The sequence below is a fragment of the Lithobates pipiens genome, unplaced genomic scaffold (assembly GCF_037356315.1).
Source record: "Lithobates pipiens isolate NorthernLeopardFrog02 unplaced genomic scaffold, aLitPip1_a1.2 Scaffold_23, whole genome shotgun sequence".
Taxonomy (NCBI): Eukaryota; Metazoa; Chordata; class Amphibia; order Anura; family Ranidae; genus Lithobates; species Lithobates pipiens.
The window spans coordinates 278,622,427-278,634,902 of NW_027507785.1; positions in this window are offsets into that span (position 1 = coordinate 278,622,427).

Below are 12,476 nucleotides of genomic sequence, written 5' to 3' on the forward strand. Positions count from 1 at the left end.
CGTCAGTCCCTATACCGCTGAAGGACTGCTGCAGTATAGGGCAGCGGTCAGCAGTAGTGCACGGCAACCCTATGTATTGTGGACCGATAGCGGTCCTTACAGAACAGCAGACTGTAACGCACTCAGGCCTATGTACCGTAGCACCCTATACCAAGTTACCAGTCCTTATAAGAACTTTTGTGGACCAAGCAGGTTGTGTGTTAGTGATTAGCAGACTGTACGTCAGTCCCTATACCAATGAAGGACTGCTGCAGTATAGGGCAGCGGTCAGCAGTAGTGCACGGCAACCCTATGTATTGTGGACCGATAGCGGTCCTTACAGAACAGCAGACTGTACTGCACTCAGGCCTATGTACCGTAGCACCCTATACCAAGTTACCAGTCCTTATAAGAACTTTTGTGGACCAAGCAGGTTGTGTGTTAGTGATTAGCAGACTGTACGTCAGTCCCTATACCAATGAAGGACTGCTGCAGTATAGGGCAGCGGTCAGCAGTAGTGCACGGCAACCCTATGTATTGTGGACCGATAGCGGTCCTTACAGAACAGCAGACTGTACTGCACTCAGGCCTATGTACCGTAGCACCCTATACCAAGTTACCAGTCCTTATAAGAACTTTTGTGGACCAAGCAGGTTGTGTATTAGTGTTTAGCAGACTGTGCGTCAGTCCCTATACCGCTGAAGGACTGCTGCAGTATAGGGCAGCGGTCAGCAGTAGTGCACGGCAACCCTATGTATTGTGGACCGATAGCGGTCCTTACAGAACAGCAGACTGTACCGCACCCAAGCCTATGTACCGTAGCACCCTAGACAGACCAAGTTACCAGTCCTGATAAAGAGCTTTGTGGAACAAGTGAGTTGTGAATGATTAGCAGACTGCAGCAGAAGGGCAGCAGTCAAGTATAATATTCTTTCTATATTTGGAAGAAAGAATATTATACGTGTACAAGCCTATTACCGTACCACTGATACCAGTCCTGAAAAGAACCTTTGTGGAACTAATAGTAACAGCAAGTCTTTAAAATTATCCTCACTGCCTGACACACTGCTTCCTGCCTGTCCCTATACAAATTGGCAAAAAAGAGTAGGCTGGAACGATTAGCTGGAACAGCTCTTTTGTGGACCTGATAGTAACAGCTAATGATGATGATGATGATGATGATGAAGAAAGACTAATCTGGCTGAGCTGTCCCTAAAATAGCAGCATACAGCGCTCTGTCCCTTTATCTAAACTGACAAAAGAAACTCAGGCTGCTGACCTAACACCTATACCAGTCCTGAAAAGAACTTTTGTGTACCAAATAGCTAGCGTTTTCTCTGTCCCTACTCCACACAGGATCCTTTCCCTACAGTGACAGAAGAAAGAATGTAAAATGGCCACCGGATCGGGTGTATTTATAGGTTAGGGGGAATGTCCAAGTGTCCATGAGCTGTCATGTCTCAATTGGTTGTCCTGTAACACATGATAAACGTGTCACGAAAGGTTAAAGTTCTTGTATACATTAAACACGTAAGTCCGCCGGGGCGAACGACGGAAAAAGGCGTTCGAACCCGCGGACGGCGAAAGTCGGAAATTCGCCGCGAAACGACCGCCGGGCGAACCGTTCGGCCATCACTACTCATCATCTCCTTATTCTCTGAGAATCTCTAAATGGAATAAAGAGGCAATAATGACAACATGAACTGATCAAAACAGGTACAAAGGCAGATGATTACAGTTATATATCTTTAAAATAGAAATATAATTAAAATGTACCTTGAACATGAATCAGTAATGCCCTCTACACACGATCGGACATTCGGATGACAAAATCCATCTGATTTTTTTTTACGGATATTGGCCCAAACTTGTCTTGCATACACACGGTAGCACAAAGTTGTGGACTATAAAGAGGCTAGTAGCCAATAGCTTTTGTCTCGTAATTTGTTCTGAGCATGCGTGGTACTTTGTGTGTCAGAACTGTATACACACAATCGGAATTTAAGCGATCGGATTTTGTTGTTGGAAAATTTAGATCCAGATCTCAAATTTTGTGTCGGAAGTTCAGACGGAAAAAGTCAGATTTTCCAACAACACAGTCCAATCGCACATTTTCCGTCGGAGAGTCCGACCTTGTGTACAGGGCATAAGATTCTATTTATTGGACCATTTTTGCAGTGTTACAAGTATTTTAGCAAACCATTTTGCTAAATTTTAAAATAAGACTATAACAAATAATATAAATATTTGGACAACTGTATGTGGTTATAACCTGAAATTATAGTATTCAGTATATGAATTCCTTTTTTTCATTTTATATATCTTATTTATATTTTTTCCACATTTATACGCAGACCAAGCTGTCCAACAATTCTGAGAGTTACAGGGTTTGGGGCAAACTATATAATATGCCCAGGATTATGCCTGGGGGGCTATATCAGCCGGTTTTTATTTATAGAATTCTATAGAATCTATAGATATTTTTTCTGTTTTAAAGCAGAACTAAAGTTAAAAAACAAACAATTGCTAACAAACAGAGTCTCATTTGCAGAAGAGACATGTGATGTCGAATGTAGACTGTTCAGTGAGCTACGTATGCACTGGAGTGACATCTTTCCAAGCCAGCCATTTTCGATGGCCGAAGACCGCCTGCCCGCAGAAGCCATTAGGATGATGCCAGCGAGAGACTTTTCAGGTTTCTAACCAGAACAGAAGAAAAAAATTAAAGTGGTTGTAAAAGCAGCAGGTTTGTTTATGCAATTATGATAAAAAGCCTTCTGTGTGTAGCAGCCCCCCACAGCCCCCCTAATACTTACCTGAGGCCCATCTAGATCCAGTGATGTTGTAGAATTGTCTCGGCTGACTGAGACTCCCCTCCTCATTGGCGGAGACAGCAGCGCGGCACATTGGCTCCTGTTGCTGTCAATCAAAGTCAGTCAGCCAATAAGGAGATAAAGGGGGTGGGGCGGGGCCAGGCCAGGCCAGGCCAGGGCTCCATGTCTGAATGAATACACGGAGATGTGACTTGGCTCGGGTGCCCCCATAGTAAGCTGCTTGCTGTGGAGGCACTCAACAGGAGGGAGGGGCCAGGAGCACCAAAGAGGGAGCCGAGAAAATAAGGATCTGGGCTGCTCTGTGCAAAATCACTGCACAGAGCAGGTAAGTATGACATGTTTGTGTATTTTTACCTAAAGACAAACAAGACTTTACAATCACTTTAAATCAGAATTCTACCCAAAAGTGAAAGTTCTGCTTATCTACCTCTCCCAATTTTCGGTGCCACATTTGGCACCTTTCGGGGGGGGAGCGGGTACCTGTTTTTGACAGGTACCCATCATCCACTTCTGGGAGACTGCGCTGCAGGGACCTCGGCCCTCCTCCTCCTTTCTCCACCGCCAGGCCAGTTAGAAAGCACAGCAGGCTTCATACATGCACAGTAGGGAACAGGCTGTGAATCCAAAAGGCTTCACGTCCAGTTTTCCTTATCACGAATGGCATCGGCAGCGCCTGAGAGCTGATTGAAAAATTGTCTGGGGTGCCAACATTGTGGAATCGATAGACAGGTAAGTGTCCTAATTTTAGAAGTCAGCAGCTACAGTATTTTTGACTTTCAATTTTTTGGTGGGGGAGGTCAGAACACCACTTTAACTTTAGTTGCGCTTTAACGCCTTAAATGTCTTTTCATTTGTCTTTTGTTTTTTTTGCTGACGTAATAAGTTCATATAAAACTTTATATAAAACTTCATATAAAGTCTTTTAAAGATGACCCTTTTAACAGGCTGACAATGCTGCAGTAATTTTACTGCAGAACAAATTGAGTTGTCACACTGTTACAAAAAGTGGGAAATCAACAATTCAGTTCAATTTTGGACACCAGGTCATAAAAAAGATATCGGGGAACTGGAGAAAGTGCAGAGAAGAGCAAACAAACTGATAAGAGGCATGGAGGAGCTCATCTATGAGGAAAGATTAGAGGAACTGAAAATATTCTCTCTTGAGAAGAGGAGATTAATAGGGGATATGATCAATATCTATAAATACATAAGTGGTTCATGTGAACTTGAACTAGTGAATCTGGTGTAGAGTTATTCACTTTAAGGTTATCACAGAGGGCATAGGGGCACTCTTTACGTCTGGAGGAAAAGAGATATATTCTCAAGATATATAAAGGCTTCTTCATAGTAAGGCCGCGTACACACGGGCGGACTGTTCGCCCAACCTTGTCCGCTGAACAGTGTTTGGGCGGACAGTCCGCTCGTGTGTGGGCTTTCAGCGGACAGTTTCAGCGGACAGTTGGACGGACAAAGTCTTTCGGAAATTCCGAAAAACTGTCCGCTGAAACTGTGTTTGAGCGAACAGTCCGCCCGTGTGTGGGCCTGTCCGCTGTACTTTCGAAATGAGCAGACTGTTCCCGCTCGGAAAGTCCGCCCATTTCGAGCGCGTGTACAGGTAGGCGGGGCCCGCGAAGGAGACGTCGCGGGCTCCGCCGCCTGGAATGGGCTTAAAGGGGAACCCCAACGCTGAAAAAAATCGGCGTGGGGGTTCCCCCAAAGTCCACACCAGACCCTTGTCCGAGCACGCTACCCGGCCGGCCAGGAAAGGGGGGCGAGCGAGCGCGCCCCCCCTCCTGAGCCGTACCAGGCCGCGTGCCCTCAACATGGGGGGTGCCTTGGGGAAGGGGGGGCCGCACGGCCCCCCCACCCCAAAGCACCTTGTCCCCATGTTGATGAGGACAAGGGCCTCTTCCCGACAACCCTGGCCGTTGGTTGTCGGGGTCTGCGGGCGGGGGGCTTATCGGAATCCGGGAGCCCCCTTTAAGAAGGGGGCCCCCGGATACCGGCCCCCCACCCTATGTGAATGAGTATGGGGTACAATGTACCCCTACCCATTCACCTGTGAAATAAAGTACAAAAAAAAACACAACACAGGGAAAAAATATTTTATTGCACAGCTCCGGGGGTCTTCCGTCTTCGGGGGTCTTCTCGCCGGACTCCTCCGCTATCTGTGTGTAGCTCTTTTACTAGCGGAGGAGTCCGGCTTTCTTCCTCCCCGCCGCCGGCCTCTTCTCCCGACTTCGGGGGTCTTGTCCCCCTCTTCGGTTCTTCTGCCGGGCCACCGCGCCTTCTTGTAGCTCTTTTACAGGCGGTGGCCCGGTCTTCTGTCGCCGCCGCCTTCCGTTCTTCTGTCGCCGCCTTCGGTTCTTCTGCCGGGCCACCACGCCTTCTTGTAGCTCTTTTACAGGCGGTGGCCCGGTCTTCTGTCGCCGCTGTCGTCGCCGCCGCCTTCCGTTCTTGTTCTTCTTCTTGTTCTTCTGCTTCTTCTCCTGGAGATGTTGACTCGACGAGCTCTCCGGCCGGAATGCCAGAGCCGCGCTGTGCGGTCACTTATATAGTGACAATGGGGCGGTGTCACATGGTATATGTCACATGGGTTGGTCACATGGTGACCCCGCCCCCTTACGATGTCATAGTCCCCATGTGACATCAACCCATGTGACCAACCCATGTGACATATACCATGTGACACCGCCCCATTGTCACTATATAAGTGACCGCACAGCGCGGCTCTGGCATTCCGGCCGGAGAGCTCGTCGAGTCAACATCTCCAGGAGAAGAAGCAGAAGAACAAGAAGAACAAGAACGGAAGGCGGCGGCGGCGGCGGCGACAACAGCGGCGACAGAAGACCGGGCCACCGCCTGTAAAAGAGCTACAAGAAGGCGCGGTGGCCCGGCAGAAGAACCGAAGGCGGCGACAGAAGAACGGAAGGCAGCGGCGACAGAAGACCGGGCCACCGCCTGTAAAAGAGCTACAAGAAGGCGCGGTGGCCCGGCAGAAGAACCGAAGAGGGGGACAAGACCCCCGAAGTCGGGAGAAGAGGCCGGCGGCGGGGAGGAAGAAAGCCGGACTCCTCCGCTAGTAAAAGAGCTACACACACATAGCGGAGGAGTCCGGCGAGAAGACCCCCGAAGACTGAAGACCCCCGGAGCTGTGCAATAAAATATTTTTTCCCTGTGTTGTGTTTTTTTTTGTACTTTATTTCACAGGTGAATGGGTAGGGGTACATTGTACCCCATACTCATTCACATAGGGTGGGGGGCCGGTATCCGGGGGCCCCCTTAAAGGGGGCTCCCGGATTCCGATAAGCCCCCCGCCCGCAGACCCCGACAACCAACGGCCAGGGTTGTCGGGAAGAGGCCCTTGTCCTCATCAACATGGGGACAAGGTGCTTTGGGGTGGGGGGGCCGCGCGGCCCCCCCTTCCCCAAGGCACCCCCCATGTTGAGGGCACGCGGCCTGGTACGGCTCAGGAGGGGGGGGCGCGCTCGCTCGCCCCCCTTTCCTGGCCGGCCGGGTAGCGTGCTCGGACAAGGGTCTGGTGTGGACTTTGGGGGAACCCCCACGCCGATTTTTTTCGGCGTTGGGGTTCCCCTTTAAGCCCATTCCAGGCGGCAGAGCCCGCGACGTCTCCTTCGCGGGCCCCGCCTACCTGTACACGCGCTCGAAATGGGCGGATTTGCCTCCGCCTTACGTGGGCGAGTCCGTTCATTTCAAAAGTTGAGCGGACTGTTTGGCAAACAGTTCGTTGAAACAGTCCGCTCGTGTGTGGGCAAGTCCGCTCATGCAAATTTTGAGCGGACTGTTTGCCGAAACTGTTTGACGAACAAGGTTGGGCAAACAGTCCGCGCGTGTGTACGCGGCCTAAGAGCTGTGAAAATGTTGAATAGACTCCATCAAGAACTGGTTCTGGCCAGCTCAGTAGAGTGTTTTAAAAAAGGCATGGACCTTTTTTTCCTAAATGTACATAATATAACTGGATACTAATATTTAATAGGTAAAGTATATCTGATTGCCTGTTGGGAGATCAGGAAGGATTTTTTCCCCCACTGGAGCAAATTGGATCATGCTTTATTGGGGGGGGCGCTACTTCTGGATTAACTGTGGGTATAGGATAGTGTTCATAGAGGTTTTCTATTTGTGTGTGCGTGTGTCTTTTTCTGTGTTGGTTGAACTGGATGTCTTTTTTTTAACCAAATTAAAGAGGAAGTAAGCCCTGGTCCCTGGTGGGTTTTTCTTCCTCTTTATTTCCCTGCAAAGGTAAAGCATAACGGGCCACAATGCATCGCATAATAGCCCATTATGTGTCACTTACCTGAAACCAAAACTCGTGCAGCGAGTGCCCATCTTTGCCCCTCTTCCTTTCGGGCCACGAACTCTGGCTCTGTGACTGGCCGGAATTGCGCGACGTCACTCCCGCGCGGGAGCCGCTAGTCACATCATGACCCCTATTAGAAACAGCATGCTGTGCCCTTTCTAAAGTGCGTAGTCATCACTGCTCGGCTTTTTCATAAATATCTCCTAAACCATGGAGGTTTAGGAGATATTTCCAGCACCTACAGGTAAGCCTTAATTAATATATCACTCCGATTTTGTTTATGATAAAAGGTTACAAAACATACAGTAAATAAAAGGGAATACATGTTTTCATTCCATTCATTTTAGTTATACATGTAAGAGCCCGTTCACACGGGTGTAACTCGGTATCCAACTTCAGGTCGCCCCAAGTCGCGCTGTTGAGAAAATCAATGTTAGTTAATGGTTGATTTCAATGGAAGTCGCCTCCAAGTAGGATATCCATCTTTATTGAAGCAACAATGTCGCCTCTCTCACAGAATAATCAGCTCTCGAGGGAGAACTCCATGCCAAGTTTTAAATAAAAAACCGGCATGGGATCCCCCTCCAGGAGCATACCAGGCCCTTAGGTCTGGAATGGATTTTAAGGGGAACCCCCTACGCCGAAGAAACAGCATGGAGGTCCCCCCAAAATCCATACCAGACCCTTATCCGAGCATGCAGCCCGGCCGGTCAGGATAGGGGGTGGGGACGAGCGAGAGCCCCCCTCCTGAACCGTACCAGGCTGCATGCCCTCAACATGGGGGTGGGTGCTTTGGGGAAGGGGGGCGCCCTGTGGCCCCCGACCCCAACGCACCTTGTCCCCATGTTGATGAGGACAAGGGCCTTTTCCCGACAACCCTGGCTGTTGGTTGTCAGGGTCTGCGAGCGGGGGGCTTATTGGAATCCGGGAGCCCCCTTTAATAAGGGGGCACCAGATCCTGGCCTCCACACTATGTGAATGAATATGGGTACATCATACCCCTACCCATTTACCTGGGGAAAAAAGTGTCAATAAAAAAAATACAACACAGGTTTTTAAAGTAATTTATTAATCAGCTCCGGTGGTCTTCTTCCGACTTCTCTGCTCTGTTTGGCCTCTTCTCTCGCATCATCTCCCACTCTCCGGTTCTTCTGCGGGCTCCTCCGCTATCTTCTTGCAGCTCTTTTACTAGCGGAGGAGCCCGGTCTTCTCCGTCCTTCTTCCCTCTTCTCTCTTCTTTCTTCTTCCGATGTTGACACAACGTTATCTTCCACTGTAATAGCTTGTGCGACGTGCGCGGCAACTTATATAGGTATGGGGCGTGGTCACCGGGTGATGTCACATGGTGACCCCACCCCTTATGACGTCAAGTCCCGGGGCATACTGTGACATCATAAGAGGCAGAGGACGGAGAAGACCAGGCTCCTCCACTAGTAAAAGAGCTGCAAGAAGACAGCGGAGAAACCCGCAGAAGAACCCGGAGAGCGGGAGACGACGCCGGAGAGGCCGAACAGAGCGGATAAGTCAGAAGAAGACCCCCGGAGCTGATTAATAAATTACTTTAAAAACCTGTGTTGTGACGGGAAGATGGAATTGACTCCCCTCCCCCCCCCTTTTTTTTTGTTTGTCCCCCCTCTTCCTCTTCTCTGATATCTTCTGTCTTCTCCTGATCAGGACCGGAGTCTGTCCAAACTCTCTCTGCTCTCTTTTTCTGTATTCCTATGCACTTCTTTCTTCTACCAGCTTTAGTTTCTTCCTATAACTAATTAAAAAAAGTATTGGACCTCAGCAGTCTGGAACAGCTTTCGGTATGGGGTTTATAACAGCGGTGTTTGATCCCTACTGGGATCGGCAAGTAAGCCGGGGGTGCCGGTAATATTCTCCCTGTGTATATGTGAAGGTTGTGGTGCCGGAAATGTGCCTTGCTACATTTATAATTCAGTCAGTGAAAGAGCTGTATATGGTTTCTTATGGTTGTATGTTGATCAGGTTGCTGTGTTCAATAAAATCCTTTTAAATGAAGAAAAAAAAAAAACCTGTGTTGTGTTTTTTTTTTATTGACACTTTTTTTCCCCAGGTGAATGGGTAGGGGTACGATGTACCCCATACTCATTCACATAGGGTAGGGGGCCGGGATCTGGGGGCCCTTTATTAAAGGGGGCTCCCAGATTCCGATAAGCCCCCCGCATGCAGACCCCGACAACCAACAGCCAGGGTTGTCGGGAAGAGGCCCTTGTCCTCATCAACATGGGGACAAGGTGCTTTGGGGTGGGAGGGCCGCAGGGCGCCCCCCTTCCCCAAAGCACCCACCCCCCATGTTGAGGGCATGCGGCCTGGTACGGTTCAGGAGGGGGGTGCTCGCTTGTCCCCACCCACTTTCCTAACCGGCCAGGCTGCATGCTCGGATAGGGGTCTGGTATGGATTTTGGGGTGACCCCCATGCCGTTTTTTCAGCGTAGGGGGTTCCCCTTAAAATCCATAACCAGACCTAAGGGCCTGGTATGCTCCTGGAGGGGGAACCCATGCCGGTTTTTTATTTAAAATCTGATTCTCGAGTTCCCCCTCGAGAGTTGATTATTCTCTGATTGGCCACGGCCAAAGTCGCCTGGCCTGGGGCGACTTAAAGTCGTGTTGTAAGTCGCCCCAAGTCATGTTGAAGTCGCTCCAAGTCGAGCTGTTATTCATACTCAAGTCGTGTCCAAGTTGCCTCCAAAAGTCGCGCTGGAAGTCGTGTTGCCCCTGTGTGAATGGACTCTAAAGGAATCAGCTTGATATAAAAAATCCTATTAACATGTATTAATGTTAAACAAACATTCTTTCTGCATATAATATGTATTATTATATGAGACAGCCATAGTTCCCTATTACATACTCAGGCTCTGCTTCCTGCTTTGCAGTGCTATTTGTTGGTTTTCAAATGATTTCCAGAAACGTTTTGCAAATTAATTAATGTACATAAATGCTTACAGTAAATACTATCATTGAGAACCATTAAGTTGTAGTGAACCAATAATAATGCACTTATTGAAAATTAATTAAAATAGTTTTCTAAATGCTAATTTGAAAAACCAACAAAACATTAGTAGTAATTTAGTAGTAAACGAATCTATTATAGCGAAAATAAATAAATCAAAGGGATATTCTACATTAGATCATCTATCAGGGGTAGGGACTGTCTCTGGAAAATAAATATGTTTATTTAATCACTTCAGTATTAGACACACTTTCACTCCCTTCCTCTTTCATAGTTTCATAGTTACCGTATATACTCGAGTATAGGCCGACCCGAATATAAGCCGAGGCCCCCAATTTACCCCCAAAAAAACTGGCAAACTTATTGACTCGTGTATAAGCCGAGGGTGAGACATGCCTGTCCATCCCTGTGTGTGTGTCCGTCCCTGTGTGTCCGTCCATCCCTGTGTGTCCGTCCATCCCTGTGTGTGTGTGTGTGTGTCCATCCATCCATCCATCCATCCCTGTGTGTGTGTGTGTCCATCCATCCATCCATCCCTGTGTGTGTGTGTGTCCATCCATCCATCCATCCCTGTGTGTGTGTGTCTCCATCCATCCATCCATCCCTGTGTGTGTGTGTCTCCATCCATCCATCCATCCCTGTGTGTGTGTGTCTCCATCCATCCATCCATCCCTGTGTGTGTGTGTGTCTCCATCCATCCATCCCTGTGTGTGTGTGTCCATGTGTGTGTGTGTGTGTGTGTGTGTGTGTGTGTGTGTGTGTGTGTCCAGCCTACCTGTGTCCCGAGCCTCCGTCCCGTGCCTTGCCTCCTTGCCTCCGTCCCGTGCCGTGCCTTGCCTCCTTGCCTCCGTCCCGTGCCGTGCCTTGCCTCCGTCCCGTGTCGTGCCTTGCCTCCGTCCCGTCCCGTGCCGTGCCTTGCCAGGATCGCCGCTCTTCGTCGGCGCCTCGGCGGACATACTACAATTCGAAAGCCGCGCCTCCGCCTCCGCCTTCGCCTGTGATAGGCGGAACATTGAATTTCCCAGCAGCCTGTGTTCCGCCTATCACGGACATCGTCTCATCCTCGTACTACGGACGAGGATGAGACGATGTCAGTGATAGGCGGAACACAGGCTGCTGGGAAATTCAGTGTTCCGCCTATCACAGGCGGAGGCGGAGGCGGAGGCGCGGCTTTCAAATTGTAGTATGTCCGCCGTCTGTCTGCTCGATACGCTGATCGAGCAGTCAGACGGCGATGACTCGAGTATAAGCCGAGGGGGGCACTTTCAGCCTCAAAAAAGAGGCTGAAAATCTCGGCTTATACTCGAGTATATACGGTAGGTTGAATAAAGACACCAGTCCAACCTGAGTGAGTGTCTACAATTGTCCCTATCCCTGTACATTGCATACTCATGTCTGTCCCTACCTTCAAAGAGCCCACAATCCAAGGTCCCCATACATATACTAGGGCCAATTTTGGACAGAAGCCAATTAACCTACCTGCATGTTTTTGGATTGTGGGAGGAAACCGGAGTACCCAGAGGAAACCCACGCAGGAACAGGGAGAACATGCAAACTCCAGGCAGGTAGTGTCGTGGTTGGGATTTGAACTAGCGACCCTTTTTACTGCTAGGTGAGAGTGCTAACCACTACACCACTGTGCTGTTCCCATATGACATTTTTATAATTATTTTACACAAATAGAGATTTCTTTTGGTGGAATTTAATCACTGCTCGGTTTTTAATTTTTTTGCTAACTAAACAAAAAAGACAGAAAATAAAAAAATGTTTTCCTTGTGTCTTTTATTTTGCAAGTAAATAATCATTCTTCATAAATTAAGGCCAAATTGTATACTGCTACAATAACCCAAAAAATAACCCAAATCAGTATATATTATTTAGTCTGTAGGAAAGTTATAGAGTCCTTAAAGAGGAAGTAAATCCTGATGGGTACACAGATGGGCTGTGATTGACCCGGTCTGTACCATTGGACTGTGTCCAATCCCAGAGATCAACATTATAGTAAACAATAAATGGCCCTATCAAAACCATTCATTAGGTACAATTGTCAAGTGATTTGCTGTAATTGGTCACATTGATCGCATGGTACCTGTAGTAGATACAAACATGCACAGCCTACCTTAGAATGGCAGCGCTTCTCTAAATTCAGGAGCAATGTAGCAGATGGATTTATAATTAAAGCAGAACTTTACCATTAACAACTTGATAAAAAAAACAAAATCAGAGGGTTGGAAAGGAAGTTCGGGTACTCTTAGTGTCAAAGTCAAAATGTTGAAGAACTTGCTTACTTTGACTGCATCCAGAGAATAGCCATTCGCAACTGTATGTTCACTCAAGTTGGACAATCCCTCTCTCACAAGGCATAGCAGCA